The following is a 13,531-nucleotide window of genomic DNA, read 5'->3' as shown; positions in this document are numbered from 1 at the left end:
ATTACAGATAAGGAAACATGGAGTCTAAATCAGGTAAGTGTGAGGTGTTTCATTTTGAAAAGTAAAATCAACTTTCATTTAAACCATAGGATGCTTGAAGGGTTGTAGAACAGAGGAACCTTGGAGTTCAGGTACGAAGTTCCCTGAAAGTGGAGTCATGGGTAGACGGTGGTGAAGAAGGCTTTTGACCTGCTGGCATTCACCAGTCAGGATATTGAGTATAGAAGTTGTATGTTGTACAGGATGCTGGTGAGGACACACTTGGTGTATTGCATTCTCTTTTGGTCACCCTGCTATAAAGGAGATGTTATCATTCCACAAAAAGTACAGTAGAAATTTACAAAGATATTGCCATGACTTCAGGGACTAAGATATAAGGAGAAGCTGAACAGGCCAGGGCTACTTCCATTCAAGCATAGGAGACCACTGAGTGATCTTATGGATTAAAATCATGAGGGGCATAGATAGAATAAATGCACTCAGTCCGTTTTCCAGAGTTGGGGAATCAAGGAATAGAGGGCACAGATTTAAGGTGAAAAGGGAAACCTAGGTGTAAAAGAGATATAGGAACTTGAGGGGCAACTTTAATACAAGAGAGTGGTATGAATTATATATGGAATGAGCTGCCAGAAAAAGTGGTCGAGGTATGTGCAATAACAGCTTATAAAAGGCAATTGGATAGGTACCTGAATCAGAATCGTTTAGAAGGACATGGGCCAAATGTAGTAAATGGGAAAAGTTTTGATGGGTCTTTGGTTGGCATAGACCAGTTGGGCTGAGGGGTCAGTTTCAATGCAGTGTGCCCCTGTGTTGCTGGTAACAATTTCCTGCTGACTTTTATTTATTGCTGAACTTCTCTAAACAGTAAATAAATTTAAAGATCTGTAGTCAAAATCTACTTATTCTACTTGGTTTCACTTCTGTTTCCAGTTCCACTCCATGATAGTGCACTGTTTTACTCAGAAATATCCAACTTTCTATCCAACTTTAGTTTTGAGAAATGCAACTCCAGTGCTTTGACCATGTGTTCTAGCTGGAGTCTTCTCTATACAATTTCTGATCTCATTGGCTCCCACTCTAGAAACATTTTTATCTTAACATTATTATCTTGGTTTCAATTCCATCCATTGCCTTTAGGACCCTCTGACCTTTCAATGCTCCTCTATTTCTGGTGTTTTGATCCTGTCTCAAGGCAGATGTACCCTCACCTACAGATCCTTAAGTTCTTCTCTCTTTCCCTTGCCCCTTTTAAAAATTCTTATAAAACCTAATGCTTTGCAAAGATGCAATCTTCTAATAGGTTCCATTAACTCCCCCATGACTCATTCTCAAACCTTGTTTCATAATGCTGTCATAGAGTACCTTGGAACATTTGTCTTCTTAATAATAATATAGAGATCAGAGCTCTTAGTGCCTTCATTTTTCCCATCTCCCTACATATTTCTAAAGAGCAGAGTCAGCTTCATTGATAACTTTGTTACCAGTGTCACTGAGTGTTTTATCCCGTTTATCTAGTGATGCAGGACCATTGGGATTAGAGCCAACTTGTCACAATCAACAAAAATTTCCACTTTCCAATCCCTCTCCCTGGAGCTTGGCAAAAGACAGCAGCTATAGGATTGATACCCTGAATCAGGAATTCCCAACCTTTTTTATGCCATGGACCAATGCCATCAAGCAAGGAGTCAGTGAACTCCAGGATGGGAAGCCCTGGCGTAAATGTTCAAAATTAGTACCATCCAGTAGAAAACTGTGGGTAAAACTGAGTGATGTGTGGAAAAATAAATGCAAGAGATTCTGCAGATCAACACACACTCAAAATGCTGGAGGAACTCAGCTGGTCGGGCAGCATCTATGGAAATGAATAAATAGTAAATGTTTTGGCCCTAGACCCTTCATCAGGGCTGGAAAGGAGGGGGGATGAAGCCAGAATAAGAAGGTGAGGGGAGGGAAGGAGTACAAGCTAGTAGGTGATAGGTGAAGCCAGGTTGGTGGGAGGGGGGTGTGAAATAAGAAGCTGGGAAGTGATAGGTAGAAAAAGTAAAGGGCTAGAGATGAAGGAATATGATAGGAGAGGAGAGTGAACCATGGGAGAAAGGGAAGGAGGAGGAGAGTGATAGGCAGGTGACGAGGGGAGCCAGAGTGTGGAACTGAAGAAGGGGGAAGGGTAAATTTACCAGAGGTTAGAGAAATCAATGTTCATGCCATCATGCTAGAGGCTAACCCAAATGGAATATGTGGTGTTGGTCCTTCAACTTGAGAATGGCCTCATCTTGGCAATACAGGGGGTCATGGACCGACATATCAGAATGGGAACGGGGATTGGAATTGAAATTGTTGGCCACTGGGAAATCCTGCTTTGTGTGGATGGAGTGAAGGTGCTCAGCAAAGCAGTCCCCCAATCTACACTGGGCCTCGTCAATGGAGAGGCACCGCAATGGTGCCTCCAATGAGGCACCGGACAACAGTAGATAATCCCAACAGATACGCAGCTGAAATGTTAATGTCTCATTTCAGTTTCTGTGGACTGAGAAAATAATAGGAGAAATGGGAAAAGATGTTGATCAATGAAGCAAAACTTTTCTGGCTGGAGGGCTTGTAACAAATTTCAACACAGCATTATTGGATCCAGCTGACTGATTACTGACCACTTGAACAGATTCAGAGATCTGAGTTACAGAGACATGGGTTGGTCATGGTCTGCTACGCTGTACAATCGTTTCACGCCAGCAAATGCATTCATTGTCAGTCTTCTGTTTACATGGGAAGCAGTCCAAGTATTAATTTGTTCTCGTGCCTTCCCAGAAACTGGCTAGCCTTCCATCACTCCAATGTAGAAATGTATTCAGTTCATTGAAAATTATGTATCATCTTCAAAGTTAGTTTACCCTGGCCGAAGAGGATTTCAAGCAGCTCCAGCTGGGGGAAATTTTGAATGTTCTTGATGGAGCCATCTGACAAATTAAGTTGCCAAAAAATATCCCATTTGCTCTACGGGATAATAGTGGATTTACTCATGGTGTAGTAAATGAGTCATTTACTCATTACTCTGCCTAAAGAAATAGGCAGTGTATCAATCTGCTCCTTTGAGAAATGATCTGAAACACTTTTATGTTTCTCCTTTGGCTACCATTCTTGAGGATGATATGTTGGCTGTGGTTAATCATTTATTAACCTGTTTATCAGCAGTAGCCCAGTGCCAGTTAGTTGCTGTCACGTTAAGCAGAAGAAAAATAGATCAATTGCAGGTGCTTATCACAGAGACTAACGGTTTATGTGTTCCTGGGTGAGATCAGGAATATTCACTGCTTTTTCAAACAACTACTTTTCCAGGTAAACATAAATCTAAACTATATGGCTTGCATAAGTGTAAGGTAAGAATGAAGCAGCTTCATTCAATTTCTGATGTGCTGATAGTGTAACAGACTTTTGAATCCATTTTGACACCAGAGTAAACTGGTGATTCAGTGATTAATGTTTGACTTTCCCTGTATTAGTTTGACATTTGGTGATGAAGCTGACACCAATCATTTTGTTCTCCTTTACATATGACATAACAGGAGAATTCGGCTATTCAGCCCATTGAGTCTGCTCCATCATTCGATCAAGGTTGATTTATTTTCCCATTCAACCCCATTCTCCTGCCTTCTCCTTGTAACCTTAGACACTCCTACTAATCAAGAACCTATCAACCTCCACTTTAGATATTCCCAATGACATGGCTTCATGAATGAGCTGTCATTGGCAATGAATTCCACACATTCACCAAGCTCAGACTAAAGAAATTTGTCCTAATCTCTGTTCTAAAAGTATGTCCTTCTATTCTGAGGCTGTGCTCTCTGGTTCTAGACTCTCCCACTATTGGAAACATCCTCTGCACATCTACTCTATCTAGGTCTTTCAATTTTCGGTAGGTTTCAATGAGAACCACTTCATTCTTCTAAACTACAGTAAGTATAGGCCCATCAACTGCTCCTCATATGTTAACCCTTTCATTCCCAGCATCATTCTCATAAACCTCCACTGGACCCTCTCCAATGCCAGCACATCCTTTCTTATATATGGGGCCTAAAACTGATAGCCAATTAGAAAAGGCTCCCTTTATTCCTACTCTTTGCCTTTTACCAGTCAATCAATCTTCTGTCCATGCTAGTATTCTTTTCACAGTACCATGGGCTCTCATCTTGTTTAGCAGCTTCATGTGTGGCACCTTGTCAAAGGAATTCTGAAAATCCAAGCAAGCAGCATCCATTGACTCTCCTTTGTCTATTCTGCCTGTTATTTCTTCAAAGAATTCCAACAGATTTGTCAGGCAAGATTTTCCCTTAAGGAAATGTCTTTTCCTAAAGGAAACCATTGAAATCAGGCAAACTGGCCTATAATTTCCTTTTTGCATCCCTCCCTTCTTAAAGGTGGAGGTACTTTTGCAATTTTTCAGTACTCCAGAACAATTCTGGTCAAGATGGTGCCTACGTACAATGCTCCTTTAGTTGGCTTCTTTTGGATAGATCACGAAAGCATATATTTTGCATCTTTTATACCTTTTATGTTTTTTCGTCTTGAATGTGACGCTGGAACTGTTGAAGCCGGTGATTTGCAGTTTGGAGATCGTGTGGGTGTTTCAGCGCACTGCAGTCTCCCAGAGGATTGCAGGAGGCAGATGTAGTGTGTGTGAACCTCCAGCCTGTCAGAATGCTCTCTATGCTACAACTATAGAAGTTTTTGAGTGTTTTTATTGACATATCAAATCTCTTCAAACTCCTATGACGTATAGTCGCTGTCTTGCCTTCTTTGTAGCTGCATCGATATGTTGGGTCCAGGTTAGGCCCCCAGAGATCTTGACACCCAGGATCTTGAAACTGCTCACTCTCTCCACTTCTGATCTCTCTATGAGGATTGGTATGTGTTCCTTCATCCTACCCTTCCTGAAGTCCACAATCAGCTCTTTCATCTTACTGACGTTGAGTGCCAGGTTGTTGCTACAGCACCACTCCACTAGTTGGCATATCTAGCTCCTGTACACCCTTTTGTCTCCATCTGAGATTCTACCAATAATGGTTGTATCATCAGCAAATTGAAAGATGGTATTTGACCTATGCCTAGTCATACAGTCACGGGTATAGAGAGAGTAGAGCAGTGGGCTAAGCACACACCCCTGAGGTGCACCTTTGTTGATCGTCAGCATGGAGGAAATATTATCACCAATCTGCACTGATTGTGGTCTTCCAGTTAGGAAGTTGACGATCCAATTGCAGAGAGAAGTACGGAGGCCTGGGTTCTGTAACTTCTCAATCAGCATTGTGGGAATGATGGTGTTAAATGCTGAGCTATAGGCAATCAACAGCATCTTGACATAGGTGTTTGTATTGTCCAGGTGGTCTAAGGCTGTGTTAAGAGCCATTGAGATTGAGTCGGCCATTAACCTACGAGGGGTGATTGATAAGTTTGTGGCCTAAGGTAGAAGGAGTCAATTTTAGAAAACCTAGCACATTTATTTTTCAATATAATCCCCTCCTACATTTACGCACTTAGTCCAGTGATCGTAGAGCATACAAATCCCTTCTTTGTAGGAGTTCGTGTCTTGGACCTCCAGAAAGTGGTCCACAGCAGGGGTCATTGATAAGTTTGTGGCCTAAGGTAGAAGGACATGAGTTATACAGCTCTCATTACATGCACGTGCAGTTCAACTCTGTCAGTGATTACGCAGAAAGTTTGAAGTCAATAACGTCCAAGACGCCGACTTCTACAAAGAAGGGATCCGTATCCTCCATGACTGCTGGACTAAGTGTGTATACGTAGGAGGGGACTATGTTGAAAAATAAATGTGCTAGGTTTTCTAAAATTGACTCCTTCTACCTTAGGTCACAAACTTATCAATTGCCTCTCGTATTGTGGCAATACGCAAATTGCAGTGGATCCAGGACCTTGCTGAGGCAGGAGTTCAATGTAGTCATGACCAACCTCTCAAAACATTTAATCACTGTAGATATGAGTGCTACTAGGCAATAGTCACTAAGGCTCACATTATTCTTCTTAGGCACAGGTATAATTGTTGCCTTTTTGAAGCAAGTAGAAACTTCTGCCTGTAGCAGTGAGAGGTTAAAAATGTCTTAGAATACTCCTGCCAGTTGGCACAAGTTTTCAGAGCCTTACCAGGTACTCCGTCAGGACTTTCTGCCTTCTGAGGGTTCACCCTCTTTAAAGACAGCCTGACATCGGCCTCTGAGACAGGTATCACAGGGTCACTGGGTGCAGCAGGGATCTTCACAGATGTAGTTATATTCTCCCTTTCAAAGCAGGCATAGAAGGCCTGATCTTTCTTGTTTTTTTATGTATGGGGGGGGTCAATGTGTCTGTTCTGCTTTTGTTCATTTTTTTTGTGCGGGAAGAGGGATTCGGGGGGGGTTGATGACTGCTGCCATTCTTTTTTTTTTGTTTCATAGCTATCTGGAGAAGAAGAATTTCAGAATTGCATACTGTGATAATAAATGAAATTTTGTATCTTTGAACCATTGCAGAACCTAGTGATTCTTGAAAGATCATAACTTGGTGGCTTCACAATCTCTTCAGCTACCTCTTTCAGAATCCTGGGGTGTAATCTATCTTGTCCAAGTGACTTATCTATCATCAGACCTTTCATCTTCCCAAGCACCTTCTCCTTAGTAATAGTGACTAAACTCAATTCTGCCCCCCGACACTCTCAAGTTTCTGGAATGCTGCTGGTGTCCTCCACAGTGAAGACTAACATGAAATGCTTAATCAATTCATCCACCACTTCATTGTTTCCCATTGTTACCTCTCCACCATCATTTTTCAGCAGTCAATGTTCACTCTTACTTCCATTTTCATCCTTATATATTTGAAAAATCTTTTGGTATCCTCTTTTATATTGTTGGCATGCTTACCCTCATATTTTATCTTTTCTCTCCTTGTTGCCTTCGGTTGGTTTTTAAAAGCTTCCGAATCCTCTACCTTTCTACTAATTTATGTTATATTGTATGTCCTCTCCTTTGCTTGTATGCTGTCTTTGACTTTCCTCGTTAGTTACAGTTGTCTCATCCTATCTTTAGAATGCTTCTTCTTTGGAATGAACCGATCTTGTATATATCTTCTGAATTACTCCCAAAAGCTCCAGCCATTCCTGTACTACCATCACCCTGCAAGTTTCCCCTTCCTATCAACTTTGGCCAGCTCCTCTCCTATACCTTTACTCAACTGCAATCCAATTTTAGCTTCTCCCTCTCGGAATCTGCAGGGTAAATTTTATCATAGTATGATCACAGTCTCCTCATGGTTCCTTTTTCCTAAGCTGTCTAATCAAATCTGGTTCATTACATGACACCCAGTCCAGAATTGCCTTTTCCCTAGTGGGCTTGATCACAAACTTCTCTGAATGCCATCTGGTAGGCAATCTTCTCTTGGGATCCAGCACCAACCTAATTTTCCAAATCTCCTTGCAGATTGAAATCTTGCATGACCTTCATAACATCGCTTTTTTTTTTGAGGCCCCTTCCATCTCCCATTGTAATTTGTAACCCACATCCTGCCTACTGTAAGAAAACAATAACAGAAAACTTAGTGATATTTGGAAGAGTCAATGCAAATTTATGAAAGATGTATCATGTTTGGCTAAAGTTCTCTTGAGGCCGTAGTTAAGCGAGAACCAGATAATGTAGAGTTTTGGACTCACAAAAGGCTTTTGATAAAGTGCCATTCTAGTGGCAATCAAACAAAACTACAGTTTGTGGGATTGGGATTAGGGTGTGATATATTATCACGAATCGCAGTTTGTTGAAGAATTTAAAAAGGAATAGATAATTGGGTAATTTTAGGCTGTGACCAGAGGGCTGTTTAGTGGCGGTGTTGGGGCACGAGATTTCACTTCTATATTAATGATTTGGAAGAGTACACCAGTATATGAATCCAAGGTTAGAGATGATAAAAAGCTGGATGTCAATGGGGTATTGTGAGGACGTTACACAGGCTTTGGAGGATGTAAGTAGCCCGTTAATGGATAAGAACTTTGCAGATGGAAAAATAATCTGAAAAAATGGTAAGTTATCCACTTTGATAGGAAAAATAGAAAAAAAAGTATTAAAAACAGTGAGAGATTGAAGTGAGGCTGTTCAGAAATACCTGAGTGTTCTTGTACATGAACCATTTAACATAAAGGTGCAAGCAATTAGGGAGGACATTTTGCAGCAGGATTTGTCAAGAAGAGTATAGGTTACTTACACACATTCCAGTTGGAGGAGCAACACTTTGTATTCTGTCTGGGTAGCCTTCAACCTGAACATCCACTTCTTGGACTTCTTTTAATTGCCCCGTCCCCCCCTTCACCATTCCCCATTCTTGTTTCCTACTCACACCTTCTCTTCTTACCTGCCCATTACTCCCCTCTGGTGTTCCTCCCTTTCCCTTTCTTCCACGTTTTTCTGTCCTCTCCTATCAGATAACCCCTTTTCTGGCCTTTGTGTCTTTCACCAATCAACTTCCCAGTTCTTTACTTCATCCCCTCCTCCTCTCCTGGTTTCACCTATCACCTGCCACTTGTACTTTCTCCCCTCCCTCCACCTTCTTATTCTGACGTCTTCACCTTTCCTTGCCAGTCCTGATGAAGGGTCTCAGCCCAAAATGTCGACTGTTTATTCCCATGTATAGGTGCTGCATGATCTGTTGAGCTCCTCCAGCACACTGTGTGTATCGCTCTATATTTTCAGCATCTGTAGTACCTCTTGTGCCTATGATTTACTAAAGTTGAATATTGTATACAGTTTCGGTCTCCCTCCCCAGGGAATCAGAATCAGAATTCAATTCAGGTTTATTATCTCCGGTATGTGTTGTGAGACATGCTTAGCAGCAGCAGTTTAATGCAATACATAATCTAGCAGAGAAAAAAAAAGTAAATCCATTCCAGTATATAGATATTTAATAGATTAAAAATCATGCAAAAACAGAAATAATATATATTAAAAAAGTGAGGTAGTGTTCACGGGTTCAATGTCCATTTAAGAATCGAGTGTGTGCCTTCAGGCTTCTGTACCTCCTACCTGATGGTAACAATGAGAAAAAGGTATGCCCTGGGTGCTGGGGGTCCTTAATAATGGACGCTGCCTTTCTGAGACACCGCTCCTTGAAGACATCCTGCGTATTTTGCAGGCTAGTACCCAAGATGGAGCTGACTAAATTTACAACACCCTGCAGCTTCTTTCAGTCCTGTGTAGTAGTTCCCCCCCCCACCCATACCAGACAATGATGCAGCCTGTCAGAATGCTCTCCACGGTACATCTATAGGAGCTTTTGAGTTTTTTTTGTTGACATACCAAATTTCTTCAAACTCCTAATGAAGTGTAGTCGCTGTCTTGCCTTCTTTGTAGCTGCATCAATATGTTGGGACCAGGTTAGGGTCTCAGAGATCTTGACACCTAGGATCATGAAACTGGGTTTCAAGGAATGAAACACTTGCAATAAAGGGAGTGCAGCAAAGGTTCATCAAAATCGATTCCTGGTTGGGAATGTTGTGGGAGTGATGTGAAACCTAGAGATTTGCATAGAGTTCAGAAGAATAAAAGGTACAAAATTCCTACAGAGGTTGGTGTTTCCCCAGATTGGATGTCGTTTGAATTGTCTACCCAGGAATCCTTTGGAAGCTCAGTCACCAACCATATTCAAGATAAGGTCTTGAAGATTGAGGAGATCATGGTTTGAGTGCCGGGAAGTGTTGCTGAGTAGATCACCAATGATCTTGTTGAATGATGGAAATGGGTGCAATGGCCTTTTCCTCTTTATTTCATTTTCAGTTACACAAGTTTAGATCAATGTCAGCAAGAAAATAAGTTTCTAATTCATGAGTTAACTTTTTCTGGCATTAGGTTAAATACCTTTTAACTAATTTGTTACAGGCTATTATGAAACATAATTTACTACAAATTACTAGAAATCTGTTGAATTTTCAATGCGTTTTACAAGTATGAATATGTAGTCTCCACTGCCTGATATGACCTACATGTGTTGTCCATATATTCAGCATGCCATCTGAATGGAAAAGAGGCATCCAGTTCTTGTGCCTAAAATTGGTCTTTGGTTCTTTCTCTATGCAACTAGGGCTCCCAAAATGTTTTGGCAACCTCTTTACACAATCCAGATGTCTCCACTGTATCTAGAATTTGGCCAAGTTAACTCAGGAAAGTAGTTAATAAGTGGTTTAGCAGCAGTTCCTAAAAAGTTGCTCCACCAGAAAAATAACCCGTTGAATGTGCAGTCTCGTTAATGTTGAGCATTACAGATCTCTGCGGACCAACTGACAGAAGTACTTACAGACATAGACAATTTCTCACTTCTGCACTGAGGTTCCCATGCGTTTCATCTATTTTACCAGTATCCAAGACCTGTGTGCTGACTGCCTCAATGAGTACCATCTGGTAGCACTTACAGCATCCATATGAAGATTATTATAGCATGAAGTCTTAGAGCTAACCTGGATCCATACCAATTTGCCTACCACCACAATAGACCAATAGCAAATATGATTTCTCTGGCTCTTACCTCTGCTCTGGACTATCTGGACAACATAGACTGCAGCTTCTTGTTCAATGTAACTTTCCTATCCAAACTCAGCATCAAATTTCAAGACCTGGGTTTTTGTATCTCCCTCAACTTTCTCATTGGCAGACCTCAATCAGAGAGGATTGGTAACAACAAATCCTCTCCACTGACCATCAACACAGTTGCACCTCAAGGCTGCCTGCTTAGGCTCCCGCTCTGCTGTCTATATGCACATGACTGTGTGGTTAAGCATAGTAATGATGTCATCTTCAAACTTGCTGATGAAAGTACTGTTGTGGATGAATCATAGAAGTAGGTCATCTGGTTGTCAAGCTGCAAAAACAGTCCCTTTCTCAATGTCAGCAAAACTAAAGAGATGATTATAGACTTCAGGAAGAGGAAGGAAATCATGTGCCAATCTAGTCTGGGGGAAGTGGCAGTGAAGAGAGTCAGCAGCTTCAAATCCCTGGACCTGGCTCCAACACATAGACACAATCATAAGGAAAGCCAATGTCGTTAATTACTTAGGAGGTTAAGGAGGTTTGGTTTGTCGTTGAACAGTCTATCATACTTAAACAGTTATATACTCATACTGTTGGAGGTATCCTGACTGGATGCATTATCGTCTGGTATGGCAAATTGACTGCTCAGGACGTAAGAAGCTGCTGAGAGTAGTGGACTTTACCAAATGCATCACAGGCATCTCCTTCACAGCCAAGAGAAAATCTGTAGATGCTGGAAATCCAAAGCAACATACACAAAATGCTGGAGGAACTCAGCAGGCCAGGTAGCATCTATGGAAAAGAGTAAACATCCAGTGTTTCGGGCCAAGATCCTTCAGCAGGACTGTTGAAGGGTCTCGGCCTTAAATGTTGATAGTACTCATTTCCATAGATGTTGCCTGTCCTGCTGAGTTCCTCCAGCGTTTTCTGTGTGTTACAGGCATCTCTCTCCCCAGTACTGGCAGTATTTACAGGCACAAGATAACATCTATCAAAGATCCTCAGCACCCTGGCCATGTCATCTTTTTAAGCTACCCGTCGGGGCAGGAGACACAGAAGACTGAAGTCCCTCCCCACCAGGTTCAAGAAGAGCTACTTCCCTTCAACTATTCAGTTCATGAGCCAACTGGCAAAACCCTAATCACCACAGCATTTTAGTGACACGATGACCACTCTGATCACCTTGCCCTAAAATACTTCTTTTTCTGTTCTATTTGTCGTTTTTTTCTTGTAAAAGTTGTGTATAGTTTGTGTTTGTTTTCCTTGTGAATGCTGCTATGTGCCTGTAATGATGTTGCAAGTAAGTTTTTCATTTCACCTGTGCATATATGTACAGTACTTGTGCACTTGAAAATAAACCCATCTTGACTTTTGTTTTTGACGATGGGACACCAGATATTTTCATTTCACTTTTGTTACTGAAAACAAAGTTTACAGGTTGGAGTGTATATTTCTTGCAGCCTCACTTGAAGATATGGTGAAGACATGAGGTTCTCTCAATAATAAATTGCTGATTTATGAATTAAGAATTTTGAAGCAGAACATTGTTAACTTTTTGCATTATCACCGCTCTTTCATATTTGTTTTATTAAAGAGTTTATTGAATGATCGTTTTATTCTTCAGCCAAAGTATGCAAACATGCATGTTAAAGGAATCTTATATTTGAAATGAGCATAACTAATATTTGCTTTTATCTTAATTCCATGGAAATAGTCCTAGTGAGTTGAGTCTTTCTTTGTAACAATATCTTTTTTTCTTGCCAGGCATCATCCTGAAGAATATATGTGTACTGCGTCCAGTGGCTTAAGTGTTATTATTGACACTGAGAAAATTGCTCTGTATGGTAGTGTGGCCTACCTTATGCCATACAAACCCTTGTATCACTTCTTTACATAAAGAATAGAGTAAAACATTTTATGCCTCCCTTTGTAAAACACCTATTATGTTTGAAACATAGAAACACAGAAAACCAACAGCACAATACAGGCTCTTCGGCCCACAATGCTGTGCCAAACATGTACTTATTTTAGAAATTACGTAGGGTTACCCATAGCCCTCTATTTTTTTGAACCTCCATATACCTATCCAGGAGTCTCTTAAAAGACCCTATTGTATCCACCTCCACCACCGTCACTGGCAGCCCATTCCATGCACTCACTACCCTCTGGGTTTAAAAAAAAACAAACAAACAAAACTTGCCACTGACATCTCCTCTGTACCTACTTCCAAGCACCTTAAAACTATGCCCTCTCATGTTAGCCATTTCAGCCCTGGGAAAAAGTCTCCGACTATCCACACAATCAAAGCTTCTCATCATCCTCTATCAGGTCACCTCCCATCCTCTGCCGATCCAAGGAGAAAAGGCCAAGTTCACTCAATCTATTCTGATAAGGCATGCTCCCCAATCCAGGCACCATCCTTGTAATTCTCCTCTGCACCCTTTCTATAGTTTCCACATCTTTCCTGTAGTGAGGTGACTAGAACTGAGCTCAGTACTCACAGTGGGGTCTGACCAGAGTCCTATAAAGCTGCAACATTACCTCTTGGCTCCTAAACTCAATCCCACAAGTTGAATGTTTCCTCAGAGCTTCTGCTTTGTAGCAAAAAGACATTTGTGAATTTGGCATGTTTGATAAGCCAGCACATTCCAAAGAGTTTTGCAGCCTATTTAAATATATTTGAAGTATTGTCACTGTTGTCATAAAGTTAGCAGTTAATTTTCACACTGTAATTTTTTTTAAATAGCCTGGGTGCCATTGGTTTGTATGAAGGAGTGGGTGCAGGAAAGAATCCTCAACTTTACCTTTACATTGCCTTTACACATCCTTCCCAGATTTAGGTAATATCCAAAGATAAAAGGAAACCTATCTGTTGCATGGTCTATCAGCGGCGTTAACAAAGCTTTACCAAGATGGATTTCTCGCAGGTCGGCGGTTATTTAAAAAGGGAGCTTTGATAGCATTTTTCTATTGTACATGGCCTA

General features: G+C 41.1%; 1 long non-coding RNA gene across 1 annotated transcript in view; it reads left to right on the top strand.

Moving 5' to 3' along the window:
- The window catches only part of LOC140193974 (uncharacterized), a 44,031-nt gene extending 31,482 nt beyond the window's left edge, over positions 1 to 12,549 (top strand). The window contains exon 5 of the long non-coding RNA XR_011885007.1: positions 12,312 to 12,549. This is a non-coding gene — a long non-coding RNA (uncharacterized lncRNA). The remainder of the gene's footprint in view (positions 1 to 12,311) is intronic.
- Positions 12,550 to 13,531: the final 982 nt, after the last annotated feature.

This window comes from Mobula birostris, chromosome 2, assembly GCF_030028105.1.
Source record: "Mobula birostris isolate sMobBir1 chromosome 2, sMobBir1.hap1, whole genome shotgun sequence".
NCBI classification, from domain to species: domain Eukaryota; kingdom Metazoa; phylum Chordata; class Chondrichthyes; order Myliobatiformes; family Myliobatidae; genus Mobula; species Mobula birostris.
The sequence above is the reverse complement of the archived record's forward strand: the minus strand, read 5'-3'. Positions and strand labels throughout refer to the sequence as shown.